General features: G+C 35.3%; 1 pseudogene; it reads right to left on the bottom strand.

Moving 5' to 3' along the window:
• Positions 1 to 1,290: 1,290 nt before the first annotated feature.
• Positions 1,291 to 10,387, bottom strand: part of LOC111561450 — a 45,089-nt pseudogene continuing 35,992 nt past the window's right edge.

The following is a 10,387-nucleotide window of genomic DNA, read 5'->3' as shown; positions in this document are numbered from 1 at the left end:
TTTCATAATTCTTTCCCTGTCTGTGTATTTTGTGAATTTGACTATGCTATGCCTTGGTGATGATTGATTTTTGTTGAATCTAATGGGAGTTCTCTGTACTTCTTGGATTTTGATACCTCTGTCTTTCTGCAGATTAGGAAAGTTTTCCACTATAATTTGCTCACATAAACCTTCTAACCCTTTTTCTATCTCTTCATTTTCTGGGAATCCTCTAATTCAGATGTTATTCCTTTTTAATAAGTCACTGAGTTCTCTAATTCTTGTATCATGCTCTTTTGCCTTAATTTTCCTCTTTTTGTTTTGCTTCATTATTCTCCATAATTTTGTCTTCTATATCACTGATTCTCTGCTCTGTTTCATCCATCCTTGCTGCCGTGGCATGCATTTGAGATTTCATCTCAGTTATAGCATTTTTAGTTTTGTCCTGACTACATTTTACTTCTTTTATCTCCATACAAAGGTATTTTACGCTTTTTTTTAACCCCAGCTAGTATTCTTATTATTGTAGTTCTAAAGTATAGTTCAGACATCCTACTTATATCTGTGTTGATTAAGCCCCTGGGTATCATTTTTTCCTGTTCTTTCTTTTTGGGTGAATTCTTCTTTTTGTCATTTTGAAGGAAGAAAAAGAATTAATAAAATACAAAACTAAAATTAAAAAAAAATCACAAAAATCAAATACACAAAATCAAATAAAGGAAAAAAAAATCAAATACACAAAAATCAAATAAAGGAAACAAGATCCTAGGTGTTTTGGTCTGGTTGTTGAGAAAAGCTTGATATAATAGAGAAAAAAAGGAAAGAAAAGAAAAAATGTAAGAAAAAGTTTAAAAATTAAAAAAAATGTATATGATAAAATAGAATAAAATGAAATAGAATTTTAAAAATTACAAAAAATAAACATAGTAAAAAGAATTAAAAATTATTTTTGTTTATTTATCTTTGAGAGAACACAAGTGGGGTAAGGGTGGAGAGTGGGAGACATAGGATCTGAAGCAGGCTTTGCGCTGACTGTCTGAGAGAGGCAAGCCTAATGTGGAGCCCCAACTCACAAACTGCAAGATCATGACCTGAGCTGAAGTTGGAAGTTCAACTAACTGAGCTATCCTGGTGCCCTGACACACTTTATTTTTATCTTCTATGTCTTCAACTGTATTTTTAGCAGTACCTATTTTCCCTTGTGCTCCTTTCAACTCATTTTGTTCTGTGAATGATTTTATATTTTCTCTTTTCTGATTTCTCCCAGCTTATATTCTATCACTTTCTATTTCTTCACCAAACTTCTCAAACTCAAAGAATTATTAATATTACTGCTGTTAGTTAAATAAATGAGCCTATAAAAGAAATTGTGTTTCAAGTTGCATATGTGTCTGGGTAGTCAGAGTAACATCAAAGTATTCCAGATAATATGAGGAAATGTTGAGGAAAGAAGGTTGTGTTACCACCTACAAATATAATTGTATAGTGGATTTTTGCTCAGGTGTTAATAAAGAGTGTATCCTGAAAATAGGGGCAATCAGTGGATGAACCTTCTTATAATAGCTAATTCTGCTCTTATTGATAGTATGTAGTAGAAGTGAGTTACTAGTATGTGTCATGAAGAGCAATGTCTAGTGAAGAGTTTGCTAATACAGTGCCTGGTAAGCCTCCTATGGTAAATAGGAAAATAAAGCCTAAGGCTCATAGTATAGCGGGGGATCATTCAATGTTGACTCCATGAAGCGTGGTGAGTCAGCTAAATACTTTTATTCCTATGGAAATAGCAATGATTATGGTAGCTGATGTGAAGTATGCTCATGTATCAATGTCTATTCCCAAGGTGAACATGTGGTGAGCTCATACAGTGAAACCTAGAAAGCCAATAGATATTATTGCTCAGACTATTCCTATCTCTGCTCCATGTTCTTGTATTATAGAGGTAATTGCTTAGTTAAGATTTGCTCATGTATGTTAAATATCTGGTGGTAATTTTTGTTTGCTCCTTGGTAACATTATTCTAGTGAGTGTTCTTAACTTGTTAGTTGATTTTCCTTTTTCTTTCTTCTTCTGCTTCTTCTCCTTCTCCATCTAGTACTTTATGTGACTCCTGAACAAATTTATTTTTTAGAATTTATCAGTGAAACAGATCATTTCCCCAGTTATTTGCAGGAGTTTTAGGGAGTGAGAGAGGACCAACACTTTGTGGCAGAATAGCTGGATAGGTAACCATAAGTTTTGTTTGTTTATTTGTTTAACAATATAAAATCTCTCTTCCACTGCTATAGAGACAGATTGCTTCATTAAAAATGGCCCCTTTGCATGACTTCTCATTTGGCTTTGCCTTCACCAATATTTGGAACCAAACTGAATTCCTGCAGTTAATGCATGTTCCTTCTAACTATTATTGTAGACCTGGGATATAAGTTTTTGTACCTTTGTGTGTGTGCCTCTGTTCCAGGAAATGTACTTTTATTTTGGATCTTTTGAGCTATACAGTTGCAGCATTTGCCCCAACCCCCTCTGTTTCTTTGTGAGCATTTGCCTGCTTGATCCTCATTGATTTTGAAAGCTCTTTAACCTATTTTATGGTTTGGAGTTTTTACTGTCTTCTAGTTTTGCCAAAAACAACTTTAGTGTTTTGTTTCTCTTTTTCTTCATTGGTTTTGGATGATTTCCAGGAAAGGAAGGCAGAAATGCCAATTTTATGCCACTATTTTCAAACAGGATATTTCTATCTTAAATTTAGACATTCCTCATCCTTGCTCTCCTCCCCCCACTTACATTCTTCCTCTTTGTAATTTATCTGAGTTCATAGTTTCATCTGAATGAATTACTATCAAATTGTCATCTTTATCCCTGGCTTCTCTTCTTTTGATTATTCTCTCCTTTGTCTATTGTCATCTTCACATGGATATTTGTAAGAAATCCCTTATATTATTGTCCTTCTCTATACTTTTATGTTCCTGATCTTAGTCAATGGCATCACAGTTCTCTCAGGTCATCTAGCTGAAAATCCTAGAATTAAATTTGTGTGCCTCTTTTTGTCCATTCTATATTCAAAATTTTTCCTACATCATCTTTTTCTTTTTATTTCCACTGTTATCATTCTAAACTGGACCCCACACGTAGATACTGCAAACTATTATTCTTGTATGCCTTATCCAATGCCAATTCAACCATTCACTGTGTCAAAGTTAACTTCCTTAAATACATCTCATTGTGTTATTCTTTTCCTCAAAAACCTCCATGGCTTACCAACATACACATAAAAATCTCTTTGACCTTCCTTAAATTGACATCTGGACTGTCTACCAACATAAAATTGTTTCCTAAGAATACTCTTCATTCCTTTATTACGTAACTTTATCTTTTGTTCTTTACCTGGTAGGTCTATTTCTTTATCCTCATTTGCTGATATTCAAGGTTCTGCTTAATGAGGCCCTTTCAAAATATCCATTTGTAGTTATTTGCTCCTTTCTGTACACTCTTAAAATTCTTTTTTTTATACTTATTTTTTGCACACATTGTTGCATGTTGTGCATTTGTTTGCCTTCCCCATTCCTATCAATTCCTGAAACACAAGAACAGTGCCTTTTTCAACTTATATTATCCATATCACATAATATATAGTACTTGCATAATGAATGTCATTTCTTGATTTGAATTTAAATAAGTTATGCTAACAGATATTTGTAGTATATCCTAGTGAATAAACATACATAAACTTATTTTTATATACAATAATTATATACATATCTTATATATAATTATATATATTGCTAATATAGTATATTATATATAATAATATGTATTATATATATGTATTTTTTTTCTTTCTTTCTTCTTGGATTCTACTTTATTTGGTAAAACTCAGAAGCTAACAACCAATTCACTTCTCTCTGAGGAAGGCAGTTGACTAGAGACAAAAAGCTGTTGATTGGGCATCACCCAAGCAATATAAAACTATCTCCAGGTTTTATACTCAGGCAATCCGTGGCCTAGTGGTCAGGCCTCCAAATCCAAAGCTCTCAGAAGAAATAAAAGAGAGTAAAAGGGAGCTCTCATTTTGAGACAACAAAATCTTCTTGCTCCTCTTTTCCCCTACCCACAACCTGCCCATCCTCTAGCTTCAACAAAGATAATAGAAGACAAAGCATGAATGTGAGAGATAGACAGGCATACAGACACACACACACACACACACACACACACACACACACACACACAATTTTCTTTCTTTCAAAGGGCTACAAAATCCCTGCCTGGAAGGAAGACAATTGGCAACACCACTCAAGGCTTGGTGGTCCAAGGTGATGGTTGGAATCATGTGGAACTGGTAAAAATTAAGGGGAAAAAACATTTCACTGTCAGTTCACTTCCAGGTCTCCAGTGAACTGGTTTCAGTTTTAGGAAATCCTCATTTCCAAAAGAAGTGGACTGTGGCCTCTGGGGCAGCTGGTTTAGGGAAAGGTTTCCCATGATAAGGAAGTCAATGGTGGGAAATGGAGAATCAGGGTAGGAGGGCAAAGCCTTTGAGGAGAGTGTAGGAAAGGAGATCCTTGCCCTTGGATATTTATAAATAAATAATACATTATGATATATAATAAAATTATCAATATTATTTATTGTGTTATGTAACATACACTTAAAATTTGTTTGAATTTTTATGTACTAATACAATATCTTTTAGTATTCCTTTAATTTTTATTTTCCAGTATATATTTTTTAAAAGCCCCTGCATCTACCTTTCCAATGGTTTGAAAAATTTGCATGGTGAGGTGTATGTATCCTGGTTATCAGGAGATTTAACGCTTTTTAACTTGTTATGGAGTTTACTGTCCTTCCTCTGCAACATATTACTACTTGTTAGGTATTCTTTCCATTTATTTCTCAAAGCACCAATAGCACAAGGTTGTTGTAGATTTCCTGAGTTTTACTGACAATTTGGGGTTATAGAACATTGTTCGAGTGCTCAGCACAAAAATTTCCCAGCCACCTCTGCCATATGGAAGTTATCACTGCACAACCTTCTTAGGATTCTCCTTGCTGATTTCTTGCTCATCTATTCCTCCCAATCCTCATCTATTTTGCAAGACACTTCTCCATAATTCCGTAACTCCCAAAGTAGTTATCTACTTTACCTTCCAGGAAAAGATTCAAAATTCTTGTTGCTTTATATATCAAGATGCTTTTAGTAGGTACAGAAAACCCTATGCAAAATGGCTTAAGTCACTAAAATGTTTATTACCTCATACATGAAGTCCAGAGGTAGGGAGGTTCTAACTGGAGTTAAAGGTTCAATGACACTATAAAGTACCCTGGTTCTTTAGAGTTTGTCTTTCTTATCTACAATCCTTAGTGTATTGCTTTCTTTCCCAGGCTACCTCTCTTCACAAAATATCTGCAGCAGTTCTCAGCATCATAATTAAACACAACATTGAGAAGTACAGAGAGATTGTCTCTTCCAGTTTCTTATTCTTAAGGGAAGAGAAGTCTTTCCCAGAAGCCTCCACTCAGAACTCCCTCACATACCTATAGGAAGCCCCAGCCCTCATGCATCACTGACTTAGATAGGCAAGATTTACTTCTGAGTTAGGGATATGCCCACTTTTGCATAGGAATTCAAATTCTCAAAATATTGTAAGCATGGAAGAAGTAGGGAATTAATTTTGTATAGGCAACCAATAGTGCTTGCATACTTCATTATGCATCACAATTTAATACTTTCAGTTCTTCTTTAAATTTTTTCTGCCTAAAAAGATCGATGGGGGAAACTCATCTTTATAATCATACCAATATAGTGAGGTATCTTCTCTAAAGAGAAGTGCAGTTTTTTTGTTTGCTTATTTTGTTTTGTGAGGAATTCTGCTTTCTTGGGCTCATCAGCTCAACCTGCAGCAATTAGCTATTACATATGTTTTTTCCATCTTATGATTTTTTAATTTTTAATTTGTCTTCAATTTTGCAAGTTCTTAGTGAGAGCATATCTAGGTCTTTAAAATTACTCAATTTATTTATTTATTTATTTACTTATAAGTGTTTATTTATTTTTGAGAGAGAGAGAGAGAGAGAGAGAGAGTGCATGCATGTATGGGCACATGAGCTGGGGAGGGGCAAAGAGAGAGGGAGACAGAATCCAAAGTGGGCTGTTTGCTGACAGCAGGGAGCCCGATGCGGAGCTTGAACTCATGAACTGTGAGATCATGACCTGAGCCCAAGTTGGGCACTTAACTGGCTGAGCGACCCATGTGCCCCCCTTTTTAAAAGTTTATTTATTTATTTTGAGAGAGTGAGAGAGACACTGAGTAAGGGAGGGGCAGAGAGAGAGGGTGAGAGAGAATCCCAAGCAGGCTCCATGCTGTCAGCACAGAGTTTGACAAAGGGGTCAATCTCCCTACCCTGAGATCAGCACCTAAGCCAAAGTCAAGAGTTAGACTCCCAACTGACTGAGCTGCCCAGAAGCCCCTAAAATTGTCTCCTTTTCATCAGGCAAATTTCCTCATTCTTGTTGTAAGAATCAGAAAGCGAACTAGTGTCAACGGATTATTGGGTTTTTGGCTGCATTGCCTTAACATCAATTAACACTTTGCCTTGGCTCTTAACCTAGTAGTGATGAGGCACAGAAAACCACTGGATTACTTCAAGAAATTTATTCTGCCTGGTTTATATAATCTTGACTATTTAAATCCATGATAAATATCCTCTTTGAATGTACAAGTAATGAATACAGCTAATAACTTTAACATTTGCTTATCACTATATCAAAAAGATGCATCAAATGTCTATTTTTCAACGTCAATATATTTTAGTATCACATTAGTATTTTCAAAAGATATTTTATGTTGTCTTGATAATATACCAGGTGGCATAAAGGTCAAAACTCCAAAGACTGGAGTTTAATGACCATGTCTGTATATATTTTTTCTTTTATAAAACATAATCTCAAGACCTTGACTATCATAAGTGTCATTGGCTATTTCAATTTTAAGGGATACAAAATAAAAAGTAAACTGAACAAAATTAGTATTCATGAGATAATACAAATCTGGAGGAATGTAAAATGTAATCCCATAGCCAGATTATACTTTTCTCACAAATCCTGCCAAAAATATGTGTGAATTATTTGATTATCATATGTAAGAAAAGACAACCAAATTAGGAGTCTTGTTTGCTTAAGGTTTAAGTAGAAACCAATTCAATTCAATGTGCACTTACTGAGAATGTATACAAGATATGTAAGCAATATAAAGATGATAAAGTACTTAGAGTTTAATTAACAAGCTGATACAAAAAATCATTTTAATTTATGTTACCTAAATCAAATTATAAACTTATTAGTATTACTTATATTTATAAATTATATATAGATCTTTTTATATAGAGACTTTTATTTCATTATGTCAGATCCTATCACCAACATGATCTGCTATCAACTAATTTTGATTTGCTGTTGGAAGCCCTGATCACAACAGAAGAAACTCCAATGATACAAACATAACTAAGGATCCTACATTTAAAAACTCTTCAATATAGTGCTTTGAATTCCTAAAAGGCAACAATAACCTACACTTTTGAATTAAAAAATCAGAATTGAGTGAAATGAGAAAGAAAAGTCTATTAGTTTAACTAAGAACAATGTCCTGCAAACCTGAACCCAGTGTTCAGAAAATATTACAAATGTCATCTCAAACACTCTTAGACATCTTCATCCATCCTTCTCCCTGAATGTAATAAATTCCTACTCTGTCTTAATTTATTAACTAAATCCTAAACTACTACCATAAGCTATTTGTGGCAATCTTTTAATGAAAATGAAAAATCCTAACCAGAATTGCTGCCTCACTAGACGTTACTTTCTTCAGCTTTTAGAAAGCACTTATTTTGGGTCAGATTTTTACATAGCCAATATCGTAGTCCCTGTGATTACAGTTCTAAATTCACATTAAGCCCTTTGGGTTCTAGCACTAACCACCTTACGGTTGTTCTAATAGTCTGGACTAGCACGCATGTGTGAGGTTTACCAGTTCACAGCTTCCAGTTTCATTTTAGCTGGAGATCCTTTTGCACTTTCTGACCCCTCAACTTAAGAGTTCTAAAATAAATTAATGTCAGCCTCTGAGACCTGCGGGGAGGGCCTGTGCAAGATGGAGACAAGAGACCCGGACTTCTGAACTTGTACTGGAGAGTTAAAATGTGCAAGCCATTCGGGATGCTAGGGAGGCTGGGGCTGAACTGAAGAAGACAGAGGCATGCAGGTGTGAAGGGGCTACTCCAAGGAACAAATCAAAGCACACCTGGTGGAGGGTCCAAACTATTACTAAGAGTAGGGTAACAATATAACCAAAGTCACAACAACAGAGATCAAGTAACAATCCCTGAAAAACACCTCCTAAAGAGCCAGGCCCTGGACAGTGTATGACCCTCCTTTAATATAGCAGGGCTCACAGGTGCAGAGCACACAACAAGCTTTTAAAATGCATAAGGGACAGAAAACTAGCCAAAATGATGAAACAAAATAATTCTCCTCAAAAGAAATTCCGGGAAGTAGTGACAGCTAACGAATTGATCAAAACTGATTTAAGCAATATAACAGAAAAAGAATTTAGAATAATAGTCATAAAATTAATTACTAGGCTTGAAAAAAGCATAGAGGACAGCAGAAAATCTATTGCTACAGAGATCAAGGGACTAAAAAATAGTCATGATGAATTAAAACATGCTATAAACGAGGTACAAAATAAAATGGAGGCAGCCACAGTGCAGATTGAAGAGGCAGAGGAGAGAATAGGTGAATTAGAAGATAAAATTACACAAAAAGAGGAGTCTGAGAAAAAAAGAGATAAAAAAAATCCAGGAGTACAAGGGGAGAATTAGAGAACTAAGTGATGCAATCAAACAGAATAATATCCGTATCATAGGAATTCCAGAAGAAGAAGAAGAAGAGAGAGAAAGGGGCTGAAGGTGTACTTGAACAAATCATAGCTGAGAACTTCCCTGATCTGGGGAAGAAAACAGGCATTGAAATCCAAGAGGCACAGAGATCTCCCTTCAGATGTAACTTGAATCAATCTTCTGCATGACATATCATAGTGAAACTGGCAAAATACAAGGATAAAGAGAGAATTCTGAAAGCAGCTGGGGATAAACTGGCCTTAACATACAAAGGTAGACACATAAGGGTAGCAGCAGACCTAACTACTGAAACTTGGCAGGCCAGAAAGGAATGGCAGGAAATCTTCAATGTGATGAACAGAAAAAATATGCAGCTGAGAATCCTTTACCCAGAAAGTTTGTCATCCAGAATAGGACATATAAAGGTTTTCCCAAACAAAAACTGAAGGAATTCATCACCACTAAACCAGCCTTACAAGAGATCCTAAGGGGACTCTATGAGTGAAATGTTGTAAGGACCACAAAGTACCAGAGACACCACTACAAGCATGAAACCTACAGATATCACAATGACTCTAAACCCATATCTTTCAATAATAACACTGAATGTAAATGGACTAAATGCTCCAACCAAAAGACATAGGGTATCAGAATGGATGAAAAAACAAGACCTGTCTGTTTGCTGTCTACAAGAGACTCATTTTAGACCTGAGGACACCTTCAGATTGAAAGTGAGGGGATGGAGAACTATCTATCATGCTATGGAAGTCAAAAGAAAGCTGGAGTAGCCATACTTATATCAGACAAACTAGGCTTTAAATTAAAGGCTGTAACAAGAGATGAAGAAGGGCATTATATAATAATTACAGGGTCTATCCATCAGGAAGAGCTAACAATTATAAATGTCTATGCACCAAATTCGAGAGCCCCCAAATATATAAAACAATCATAAACATAAGCAACCTTATTGATAAGAATCTGCTAACTGCAGGAGACTTTAATACTCCACTTACAACAATGGATAGATCATCTAGACACAGGATCAATAAAGAAACAAGGGCCCTGAGTGATACATTGAATCAGATGGACATAACACATATATTTAGAACTCTGTATCCCAAAGCAACAGAATAGACTTTCTTCTCGAGTGCACATGGAACATTCTCCAAGATAGATCACATACTGGGTCACAAAACAGCCCTTCATAAGTATACAAGAATTGAGATCATACCATGCACACTTTCAGACCACAATGTTATGAAACTTGAAATCAACCACAGGAAAAAGTCTGGAAAACCTCCCTCCAAAAGCATGGAGGTTAAAGAACATCCTACTAAAGAATGAATGCGTCAACCAGGCAATTAGGGAAGAAATTAAAAAATATATGGAAACAAATGAAGATGAAAATACAACAATCCAAACACTTTAGAATACAGTGAAGGCAGTCCTGAGAGAAAAATACATTGCAATCCCGGCCTATCTCAAGAAACAAGAAAAATCCCAAATACAAAATCTA

Source organism: Felis catus, chromosome B4 (genome assembly GCF_018350175.1).
Source record: "Felis catus isolate Fca126 chromosome B4, F.catus_Fca126_mat1.0, whole genome shotgun sequence".
In the NCBI taxonomy this organism is placed as follows: domain Eukaryota; kingdom Metazoa; phylum Chordata; class Mammalia; order Carnivora; family Felidae; genus Felis; species Felis catus.
The sequence above is the reverse complement of the archived record's forward strand: the minus strand, read 5'-3'. Positions and strand labels throughout refer to the sequence as shown.